The 12,649-nt window shown below is 36.4% G+C and overlaps 1 pseudogene; it reads right to left on the bottom strand.

Moving 5' to 3' along the window:
* Positions 1–1,191: 1,191 nt before the first annotated feature.
* Positions 1,192–2,146, bottom strand: LOC138155292 (olfactory receptor 10C1-like; annotated as a pseudogene).
* Positions 2,147–12,649: the final 10,503 nt, after the last annotated feature.

Below are 12,649 nucleotides of genomic sequence, written 5' to 3'. Positions count from 1 at the left end.
CTTCACTTTGTTGATGGTGGAGCCATTTTGGTCTCTTTGCTATCTATCACAGAGTGCTTCCTCTCCCATTTCCATGCATTTGCAAAGACTCTCCCTGAAGCCTGCAACAGATTCCTTCCTTACCTATGTCTCCAGAATTTTATGCTTTTCTCAAAATTACCTCAAGTATTACCTTCTGCAAGAGTCTTCCTTGTCCCTGGTTGCTAGTTCCTTTTTTCCTGTGGTTTTTTGTGTCTCCTTTGAATATATCTTGTTTGCCTCTATTTAAGTACATGTTGTCTCCCCAATGAGAACATAAGCTTCTCAAGTGCAAGCATATTTTTTGCATTTTCTTTGCATCCCTAGTGCTTAGAATAGACATGCAATAAGTATCTTATAGATGCTTTCTGATTGATTGGGTGGAACATTGGAATCTGTTCTGTGAGATGCATTTTAGAAGGTACATTCAAAACATGCAGTATATCTTGAGTTGACCAATTAGTATGGCAAAGAGATTTAAAACAATGCCAAAGAAGGATCACTTGAAGGAAATAGAAGTGTTTAGTCTGGAAAAAGGAGAAATTCAGGGGGAAATATAAAGGTTGTCTTCCAGTCTTTAAGGGAATGTTATGTGCAAAAAGAAATAGACTTAGTCCCAAAGGGTAAAATAAGACCAGCCCAGTGGCTGAAATTTACAGAGGCAGATTTAACTCAGTTCAAGGAATAACTATAGACTAAGAACAATCCAAAAGTACTTCTTATGGTAGTGAGGTTTACTAATGGAGACCTTCAAGTAATAAACTAATTTACCACCTGTCATGGATAGAATCTACCAACTACCTTTCTCAACTCTTCTCCAATCCATATCTGAGGAGGATTCTTCTTTCCAACATCCCAACATGTTCCTATGAAATAAAGCACCAGATAAATTTATTATCTTATTGTAAGTGTAAGAACTTACTGATAATCCTGTAGCAAGAACAACCCAGCATTCCACTCTGCTGTCTCATTCACCAGCATGGACAGAAGGTTATGAAGGAAAAGAATCCACATTTCTACCATACCTAAAGTTTTAAGAGCAGACATATACAAAGTCAAATTATTAGAATGAGGCTTTTGTGGTGTTTTTGTTGGGTTTGTTTGTTTGTTTTTACTAATTATGGTTTTTGTTGGGTTTGTAAGTCTTTACTAATTATGGTTTTTGGGCCAAGTTTAGGCAGCTTGGATAAGAGGGTTCCTCCTGGCTATTCTCCAAAAGGCTCTTTTCGCTTCTTTGTTTCTTAGAGTATAGATGACTGGATTGAGTGCAGGGGTGATTACTGTGTACATGAGGGCAGTTGCTTTGTCTGTGTTTGGAGTATGGGCAGACTTGGGTTGAAGATAGGGCTGTGCCATAGAAGAGAGAGACTACCAGGAGGTGGGAGGAACAAGTAGAGAAAGCTTTGCGCCGGCCAGCAGCAGAGGGCATTCTCAAAATGGCCATGAGAATGCGGGCATAGGAGCAGAGAATGAGCAGGCAGGGGCTCATAATGAAAAGCACTGAAACAGAAAACAGCACGATCTCATTGTGGGAGGTGTCCACACAGGCCAGTTGCACCACAGGCATGATGTCACAAAAAAAGTGCTGGATTTGTCCTGTGCCACAGAAGGGGAGAGTGAAGATCCACGTGGTCTGGGCTGACTCCACAACTACACCTGTTGTCCAGGATGCTGCAGCCAATTGCAAGCAGACCCGAGGACTCATGAATAATGTGTAGCGTAATGGGTAGCAGATAGCAACAAAGCGATCATAAGCCATGGCTGCCAGCAGGCAGCACTCTGTCAGCCCCAGGATGGTGAAGACATACATCTGAGCTGCACAACATGTCACACTCATTGTCTTGGGCTCCACCAGCAGGTGCACCAGCATCTGAGGCACCACACTGGTGATGTAGCACATCTCCAGGAAGGATAGATTTGCCAGGAAGAAATACATGGGAGTGTGGAGCGTAGGGCTTATCCAGATCAGGCACATAATCACTAGATTTCCTACTACAGTGAATGTGTATATGGCTAAGAATACCACAAAGAGAATGGGCTGTAGTTCACCAAGAGAGGAGAAAGCCACAAAGGAGAATTTGGTGCAGAGGGTCTGGTTTTCCTTCATTACTGGCTCAGAGGTTGACATCTACAGAGACAATCAAGAATTATTTCATAGGTGCATAAATATATTCATATATGCATGTGCAAACAAACACAGAAATATATGAACAAAGCTACTTCCTAGAGCTATGCACTGGGCTAGGAAAGATGAAAATTATTCCCTGATGCTGAATATTTATTAATATTACCTAATAGAATACATAGTAAGAGTAAGCACTTAAATGTTGTTTAATTAATTACTTAAAAAGGTATGTCACAAATCAATATACCAAGTCTCAGCTTTTTGGTGGTTTGTTGAAACCTTAATCATTATGTAAAACAAATGACTGAATTAAAAAATACCTTTAGAAAATTATAGTGTAACTTGATGCTCATTTCTACTTATCAGGATAAGATCCAAAGTACATTCATTGATTATATACAAAAAGAAACAATTATTTCCAGCCAATAGCCCCCATTTTCCTTAGCTCTCTCTAAGCATTGAGTTTTGCATTTTGAAATGAATATCATGCCTACCTGCATGCAAAATATAAATCTCTTTTTTCTTGTATCTTTCTTCCTCTCTTGAGTCCTCTAACCACAAATAGCTCAGTGGAATAGGAGATAGCAGTATTTCTACTCTTGCTGAGGTCCTCTGGGACCAGAAGCCCAATAGTACTTTGGCTTTGTCTCAGAGGAATTTGTAAAGAAACAATATCATTAATCTGGGTACAACTTAAATTTTATTTCTACAGTATGTTTGAGACAGACATTTGCTTCATATAACATCATTTTATGTCAAATACTCCATAGAATTTAAGTCACCCTTAATCCCTCAATCTATACATAAACCTTGAAAAGAGTCATGGAATCTGGCCCACTTAATGACTGCCCTCTCTATGCAACATAATCATAGAGGAGAAAATATGATTATCATAAATACCTTCTCTGCATTAAAAATCCTCGGGTTGGACCAAGGTCTTGACATTCTCCTGGTGCTTCAGTGTTGTTACATGTTAAAGGGGATAATTACAAGCCCAGAGTTTATGTTCATTGACTTCTGTGGAGTCTACATCTACATGGCTCTCAGCAAAAGACACAAACCAGTCCTTGTTCTCAAGGAGTTGAAAGTCTAATGGTATTTGACTACATGTAAAGACAAACTTTGTCTTGGGATCTTTTACCTCAGATGCTCATCCATCCCTGGATGAAATTATAATTTATGTTAATGTGATTAAAAATCCAAATTAACCCATAATATATACTAGCTTTAGAGAGATGGAACCTGAGGGACCATACTTCTAACAAAGAAAGCTTAACCACGAGAAATGTTTCTCATTTATATGTGCTTGGAAGAAAGATCAGATAGTAACCTTCACCTGCTTCCTACCTTTATATGTGATTCTTTATTTCTTCCAATTTTTTTTTCTTTAAGAGAATTTAAAGATTGATCATTTCTTTTTTACTTTTTTTTTAAAATTAATTTGCTTGTTTACTTTTCATTTACAAGATTCAGTTCTGCGTTCCCTTGAGTTTCAGAATTTCTCCCTCTCTCTTCACCCACCCCACATAGCAGCATACAGTCAAATATAGGATCTGCAAATACTTTCACATTAGACATTAGTCAGATTGTAAAGAAGGATTGAAAACAATGGAATGAACAATGAGAAAGAGGAAACTAAACCAAACAAGAAAAAGAGAGAGAGACCAGGTAGTTTGCTTCCATCTTCATTCAAACTCTGTTCTCTCTAGTTCTGTCTAGTTCTTTCTCTGAATGTAGACATCTTTTTCTATCATGAGTCTTTTGGAGTTGTCTTATAACCTTGCATTGCTGAGAAGGGTCCAGTCTATCAAAGTTGGTCATTACACATAAATTACATCTGTAACTGTGTACAGATTTCCCCTGGTTCTGCTATTCTCACTCAGCATCAGTTTGTATAAGTCTCTCCAGGTAAATATGAAGTCCGTCGGCTCCTCATTTTTTATAGCACAATAATATTCCATTACATTCATATACCACAACTTATTTAGCCATTCCCCAATTGATGGGTGTCCTGTTAATTTCCAATTCTTTGCCACCACAAAAAGAGCTGCTATAAATATTTTTGTACATACAGGTCTTCCACCAAATTCTATGATCTCTTTCAGATACAACCCTAGAAGTGGTATTACTGGGTTAAAAGATATGAAAATATTTATAGCCCCTTGGGCATAGTTCCAGATTGCTCTCCAGAATGGTTGAATCAGTTCACAACTCCATGAACAATGCATTAGTGTTCCAGTTTTTTCACATCCTCTCCAGCATTTGTCATTTTTCTGTTTTGTCATGTTAGCCAATCTGACCAGTGAGATGTGGCCTCTCCGAGTTGTTTTGATTTGCATTTCTTTAATTACTAGTGATTTAGAGCATTTTTCACATGCTTATGAAAAGTTTCCTCTGAAAACTGCCTGTTCATATCCTTTGATTTATTTATCAATTGGAGAATGGTTTATATTCTTATAGATTTGACTCAATTCTCTGTATATTTTAGAAATGAGGCATTTGTCAGAGACACTGGTTGTAAAAATCCTTTCCCTATTTCCCACTTCCCTTTTAATCTTGGTTACCTTGGCTTTGTTTGTTCTGAAACTTTTCAATTTAATGTAATCAAAATTATACATTTTGCATTTTATAATGCTATCTAAATCTTGGTTGGTCATAAAGTCCTCCCTTCTCCATAAATCTGACAGGTACACTATTCCTTGCTTTCCCAGACTGCTTACAGTATCAGCCTTTATACCTAGGTCATGCACGCATTTAGACTTGATTTTGGTATATGGTGTTAGATAATGTTCTGTGTCCAGTTTCTGCCATACTATATTCCAGTTTTCCCAGCAGTTTTTGTCAAATACTTAGTTCTTATCCCCACAACTGGGATCTTTGGGTTTATCAAACAGTAGATTACTATAGTCATTGATTGCTGAGTTTTGTGTACCCAATATGTTCCATTGATCCACTACTCTATTCCTCAGCCAGTACCAAGTAGTTTTGATGACTGCTGCTTTATAATACAGATTAAAATCTAGTAGAGCTAGTCCACCTTCCCTAGCATTTCTTTTCATTAATTGCCTTCATATTCTGGAACTTTTGTTCTTCTAAATGATTTTTGTTACTATCTTTTTAGCTCTATAAAGTAACTTTTGGTATATTGATTGGTATGACACCAAATATGTAATTTAATTTAGGTAAAATTGTCATTTTTATTATATTAGCTCGACCCAGCCATGAGCAATTTATGCTTTTACAGTTACTTAGATCTGACTTTATTTGTGTGAAAAGTGTTTTGTAGTTGTGTTCATATAGGTCCTGGGTTTCTTTTGGCAGGTAGATTCCCAAATATTATATATTTTCTACAGTAACTTTAAATGGGATTTCTCTTTCTATCTCTTGCTGTTGGATTTCTTTAGAAATATACAGGAATGCCAAAGATTTATGTGGGTTTATTTTATGTCCTGCAACTTTGCCAAATTTATTTATTGTCTCAAGTAATTTTTTTGCTTTGTTCTCTAGGATTCTCTAAGTACATCATCATATCACCTGCAAAGAGTGATAGCTTAGTCTCTTCTTTTCCTAATTTGATTCTTTCAATTTCTTTTTCTTTATGAACTGCTACTGCTAACATCAGATTGAATAGTATGGGGTGATAGTGGAATCCTTGTTTCACCCCTGGAAATCCTTCTAGCTTATCCCCATTACATATAATACTGATGGCATTAAATAGATGCTACCTATTATTTTAAGGATGACTCCATTTATTCCTACACTTTCTAGTCTTTTTAATAGGAATGGAAGTTGTATTTTGTCAAAAGCCTTTTTTGCATCTATTGAGATAATCATGTGGTTTTGTGGTTTTTGCTAGTTTTATTGTTGATATGATCAATTATATTGATCATTTTCCTAATATTGAACCATCCTTGCATTTATGGAATAAATCCTATCTGATCAAAGTGTATTATTCTTGCAATAAGTTACTGTAGTCTTTTTGCCAATATTTTATTTAAATTTTTTGCTTCTATATTCATGAGGGAAACTGGTCTATAATTTTCTCTCTCTTTTGTCTCTTCCTGATTTAAGTATCAATACTATATTTGTGTCATAAAAAGAGTTTGGTAAGACTCCTTTTTCTCCAATTTTCCCAAATACTTTGTGAAGTATTAGAATCAATTGTTCTTTTAAATGTTTGATATAATTTGCTAGCAAATCCATCTGTACCTAGAGATTTTTTTCCCTGGGAAATACATTGATGACTTGTTTGATTTCTTTTTCTGAGATGGGGTAATTTACTTTTTCTTCATTTAATCTGGGCAACTTATATGTTTGTAAATATTCATCCATTTCACTAAGATTGCCAAATTTATGCGTCTACAATGAGACTGACTCTGGCATTCTCCTACCTAGAGAGTCACAGCGGGATCCTAAAAATCCTTGAAATAGAAAAACATCATCAAAATATCTGTGTCAAATATTTGACAAAGTTCTTTATATATTTGAGATATAAGACCTTTAACTGAGAGTCTGTCTAGAAAAATCCCCTTCCAATTTTCTCCCTTCCTTCTCATCTTGCCTATATTTGTTTTATTTGTACAAAGATTTTTGAGTTTAATGTAATCAAAATTATCCATTACAGAACTCACAATACTCTCTATCTCTTGTTTATTCATAAATTGTTTGACAGTACATAAATATGATGGGTAATATCCATGGTCTTCAAAATTTTCTGTAACATTTCTCTTTATATCTAGGTCATGTATCCATTTTAACTTTATTTCAGTCAATGGTATAAGATTTTGGTCCACGCCCAATTTCTTCCAGACTGTTTTCCAGTTCTCCCAACAAGTTTTACCAAATATTTAATTCTTATCCCAAAACCTTAAATCTTTACACCTGTCAATTGCAGGGATGTCCTTCAATTAGGGAATGGCCAAACAAGTTGTTGTACACGATTGTGATGGAACACTACAGTGCTATAAGAAATGATGATTTTAAGGATCTTAGAAACACATGGATAAACTTGCAAGAAACAATGAAGAGTAAAATGAGCAGAACCAAGTGAATATTACATACCATAGCAGCAATATATTTTTAAGGGCTTGTCTATTCCCTATAATCCTGGGGAGTCTGGGAAATTCCTGAAAGTATAATTTGATAAGAGTATCAATCAAATATTGGGAAAGTTAAGGAAGTCTGAACTGAATCACACATCCTCAATCATATCCTGCTCATCTCCTAAGCCACTGTTGCACCAAAAGGGAGAAAAATATCATCTCTATTGTTCTTTTTCTAGAAATAGGAAAGAATGGACTCAGTAGAAAGAAGTTACAGCATGACAGAGTACTCTCAAGTTCATGACAGATGGGGGTGAGAGAGGGTGGTGATCCATCTCCTATTCAGAGGCCCTCAGTACCCCATTCTCTTTCTCCAGTGCAGCAAGTCCATTAAGTTCCCTCATCAAGAGCTTAATGCCATAAAAATACTCCAATTTTGGTCCCATGACAACTCAAAGGTTCCTTTTCATCATTTGGCTAGCAAACTGAAACCAGTTACAGAATTTATGCCGATGACCCACTTCTCTTTAACAATCATATTACTTGTCATCATGACTGTCTGTAAACAACTTCCTCTCCCTCATCTATGTAGGGAATCACATAATACTAATGCCTGCTCATCAGGCTCCTTTTACAGAAATAATCACAAGCAGAAGTATGATATAGACGTGGAGTGGGTACTTCAGTGGTGCAGGCATCTGCTGAAATTCTCTCTGCCAAAAGGCTCAACAGCTAATAATGTCTTGATTTGATCAATTTTCATTTAATCATTCAAAATGTAGAGGAATCAACAAGGGGAAATTCAATTCTGTATCTGATTTTTCACTAACAGAGAAAAACTGGTTGCTAGTTTGGAAATGATGGGAATCCTAGAGTTTGTGATAAAGAAGCAGAAATCCAAGCAGAGTCTGACATGTATATAGATTTTAGGAAACCAGAATTCAAAGGGTGAAGAGGAAAGAAAGGTAGGATGCCATGGACAAAGATACAAGAAGGGAAGTCAGCCCGTGAAGGATGAAAGATGTTTAATAATATAGTTACATAATAATAATAATAATATAGTTATATAATAATAAAGTTATAAAGACACAAACTGAAGCAATGACAATGAGATTTAAAAATGGGATTTGACTGACAATGTAGGTGTGAATACAGAGAGAACTAATAAACTAAACTTAAAATCAATGTATAGAAAATGGAAGTAAGTGCAGGTAACAAAGGATTAATATAAAAACATGGCCTAGTGCTATAAAAAGTGTCAGGAATGCTAAAATTCAGAAAGATCTGAGTCTGACAATGGGAAGCACATAGAAGAAGGATTCCAAGGGCAGAGGACCATAGAAATACCACTTCCCTTTGCCTGGAAGGTCTCACCATTAATGCAGATCATAATCATATTTGTTTTTCTGACTTCCACATCACATACATGAGCCATCTTTTTCAGAAAACACACTATTTTTTATGCCTAATGTAAGACTTTACATATTGAATTTCATCTTAACAGCTTAATCTCAATGCTCAACCCACCAGTTCCTGGATTCTATCATCCAGTACATAAGCTATCCTCCCCAACTCTCTGTTTTCCAGGTATTTGAAGATTGTGCCAATATTACCCATTATTCAAAATATAGTAGAAAGGGTTTAAAAGGACAGGGCCAAGCACAAACCTTGCCATGTTGATATGGAAAGATTAATGAATACTGGGGTGAAAACAAGATGGTGGAGTAAAAACACAAACTTGGTATGGGGTCCAGCTTCAACCATCTCCAAAGCCTGTAAAAAAAATGAGTCTAAACAAATTTTAAGGGTAGAGAACCCACAAAAAGACAGAGAGAAACAAATATCCTGCTGAAGGTAGCTTGGCAGGCCAACAGGAAAGGTCTATCTCAGCACCCTGGGAGCCAAGTACAGTACCCAGTGAGCTGCAGTTCCAGCACCAGGGTGGCTACGAACCACCCAGACTGGCCAGAGAGCAGACTTCAGAAGACTGAATTACCAGCAACTATGGTGGTTTCCAGATTCTTCAACCCATAAATGCCAAAAATAAAGTAAAGGGTCAGTGTGGAACTCTCTTGTAAGGGTTAAGGAAAAGCACGGTCTGGCTACTGGCCCCAGGTTAGAAGTTGCGGGAGGTGTGGGGGTGCCACATGGCTGTTTTCAGAGCTCATGGACTGCAGATTGTAGGAGGACCAAGCTTCCATTCAGAGGGTAATCACTCTTACTTTCACCTTCCTGCATCTGGATCGAGGTCTTGGGTGGTGGTCCTGGGTGGTGTGGCCAGTGAGCCAGACCTTGTGGGGGCTGTAGAGAGGGCATCCAACTAATAGCTCTGGCAGCTGTGAAAAACCCCAGCAATTTGGGACAAATCTCTCTCCATTCTGTAAGCAGAGTTCTACCATATCAAAAAGCTCAAAAGTCAACTAATTGGCAAGATGAGGAAGTGCAATCAAACCATACAATCCTATTTTGGGGACAAAAAGGATCAAAGCATGAAACTGTAGGAAGACAATGAAGTCATATCTCCTGCATCAAAAGCTTCCAAGAAAAATATGAATTGATCACAGACCTTGGAAGAGCTTAAGAAGGATTGTGAAAATCAAGTAAGAGAAATGGAGGAAAAATTGGGAAGAGAAAAGAGAATGATGTAAGAAAATCATAAAAAGCTAGTCAACAGCCTGTTAAAGGAGATCCAAAAATACACTGAAGAAAATAACACTTTAAAACATAGACTAACTCAAATGGCAAAAGAGGTCCAAAAAGCCAATGAGGAGAAGAATGCCTTAAAAAGCCAAATTTTCCAGATGGAAAAGGAATTTAAAAAACTCACTGAACAGAATAATTCCTTCAATATTAGATTGGAGAAACTGGAAGCTTATGACTTTATGAGAAATCAAGATACTACAAAGCAGATCCAAACAAATGAAAAAAAAATAGAAGGCAATGTGAAATATCTCATTGGAAAAACCACTGACCTGGAAAATAGATCCAGGCAAGATAATTTAAAAATTATTGGACTACCTGAAAGCCATGATAAAAAATGAAGAACCTAGAAATCGTCCTTCAAGAAATTCTCCAGGAGAATTTCCCTGATATTCTAGAACCAGAAGGAAAAATAGAAATAGAAAAAAATTCAATCACCTCTCAAAACAGATCCCCAAAAGAAAATGCCTGGGAATATCATAGTCAAATTCCAGAGTTCCCAGGACTAGGAGAAAATATTACAAACAGCCAGGAAGGAACAATTTTACTCTTGTAGAAACACAATCAGTAAGACAAGATCTAGCAGCTTCTACATTAAGGGATTCTAAGGGCTTGGAATATGATATGCCAAATGTCAAAGAGCTAGGATTAAAACCAAGCAAAGCTGAGTATAATGCTTTAGGAGATAATATGGTCAATCAATGAAATAGAGGACTTTCATGCATTCTTGATGAAAAAAAATCAGAGCCTAACAGAAAATTTGGCTTTCAATTACAAGAAGCAAGAGAAGCATGAGAAGGGAAAGAGAAAAAAGACATCATAAGGAACTTATTAAAGTTGAGCTATTTACATTCCTACATGGAAAAATGATAATTGTAACTCATGAGATTTTTCTCAATATGAGGATACTTAAAGGGAATATATATGTGTATATATATATATATATATTTATATAAGCATACATATATATATATGTATCTTAGTGTGTGCATATGTATGTACAGGTATACATAAACAGAGAGCACAGTATGAGTTGAATATGAAGGGATATCTTAAAAATAAAATTAAGAGATGAGAGAGGAATATATTAGGAGAAGGCAAAAGGGAGAGCTAGATTAGGATAAATTATCTCATATAAAAAAGGCAAGAGAACACTGTTACAATGGAGGGGAAGAGCAGGAAGGTAAAAGGGAATGGGTCAACCTTACTCTCCTTGAATTTGGTTTATGGAGGGAATAATATACACATTCAATTGGATATCTTATTCTATAGGAAAGCAGGGAGGAAGGAGATAAGAGAGGGGATGACTGAAGGGAGGGCAGATTGGGGGAGAGGGTAGTTAGAAGCAAGCACTTTTGAAAAGGGACAGTGTCAAAGTATAAAAACAAATAAGTGGGGGGTGGGATAGGATGGAGGGAAATATAGTTAGTCTTTGACATTATAACTACTATGGAAATGTTTTGCATAACTACACATGAAGCTATGTTGAATTGCTTGTCTTCCCTGTGGGGGTGGGTGAGGAGGGAAGAAGGGAAAGACTCTGGAACTCAGTTTCAGAAAAAACAAATGTTAATGCATGTTACATGCACCTGCAAAATAAGAAATACAGGCACTGGGATATAGAAATCCATCTTGCCCTACTAAAAGTTGGGGGGTGGGGATGGGAAAAGATATAAGAGAGGAACAGATTGGGGAAAGGGTATTCAGTAGGCTCGCCATTTTGGTGTGGGGGGTAGAGGAGAGATGGGGAGAAAAATTTGTAATTCAAAATCTTGTGGAAATGAATGTTGAAAACTAAAAATAAATAAATAAATTAGAAATATTAAAAATATTAATGACTCTTCCCTCCCATCGTCCTTCAAATTTGGGGATATTGGGATTTTTAAAAACTATATGTAGGGGAAAGGGGGAATCAAAGAATGGAATGAACTAGATAGTTATAACTGACAAAAGAGAGGTGGATAAACTTCTCAAATATTATTTGGCTTTTGTTTTCTCTGCCAAATAACATGACCTTTGCACTGGAAAGAATAGAACAAAAATGACTTTATACACAAGAAAAGTAAGGGGAAGGTAGGAAAGGACATAATTACCCAGAGAAATTCAAATTACCTATTCTAGATGAATTACATCCTCTCACATAGAAAGTATTGATTCACTCTCAGCAATATTTGGAAGATCATGGAAAACAGGAGATACTAAAAAGATTTGAAGAACAAATGTCTTGATTTTCAAAAAAAAAGGGTAGAGTACAGTTCTTACACTACAGACCAGTGAAATTGACTCAAATTCTAGAAGGATCCACTAAAGAGATACATGGAAATATCCAGAAAAGAAAGTAATGTTACAAAGAACCATTGGGGCTTCATCAAGAACAAGTCAAGTCTGACTAATCTCATTTCCTTTTTTGTCATGATTATTAAAGTATTAGTTAAAGAGAATGATGGAATACACTTTGTGGAGATTTTAGAAAATATTTTGATACAATATCTTGTACTGTTCTTCTCAGGTACTGGAAAGATTTGGAATAGATGATGTTGATTAGAATGATGATGATGATGATGATAGGTGGTATATAGTGCTTTAAGTTATGCAAAGCACTTTATATATGGAGTAGGTGGTACTATTACCCCCACTTTACAGATGGGTAACAGGAAGACAAAAAGATTTCAGTGACCTTCACAGCATGGACTCTTCCTTGCTTTCCAGTCCTCCAGCTTCACTTTGTTGATGGTGGAGCCATTTTGGTCTCTTTGCTATCTAT

The sequence above is a fragment of the Petaurus breviceps genome, unplaced genomic scaffold (genome assembly GCF_028583685.1).
Source record: "Petaurus breviceps papuanus isolate PSGF00001 unplaced genomic scaffold, PetGlider_PUasm1.0 108913, whole genome shotgun sequence".
In the NCBI taxonomy this organism is placed as follows: Eukaryota; Metazoa; Chordata; class Mammalia; order Diprotodontia; family Petauridae; genus Petaurus; species Petaurus breviceps.
Note: the sequence above shows the minus strand (reverse complement) of the source record. Positions and strands in the feature narration are given on the sequence as shown.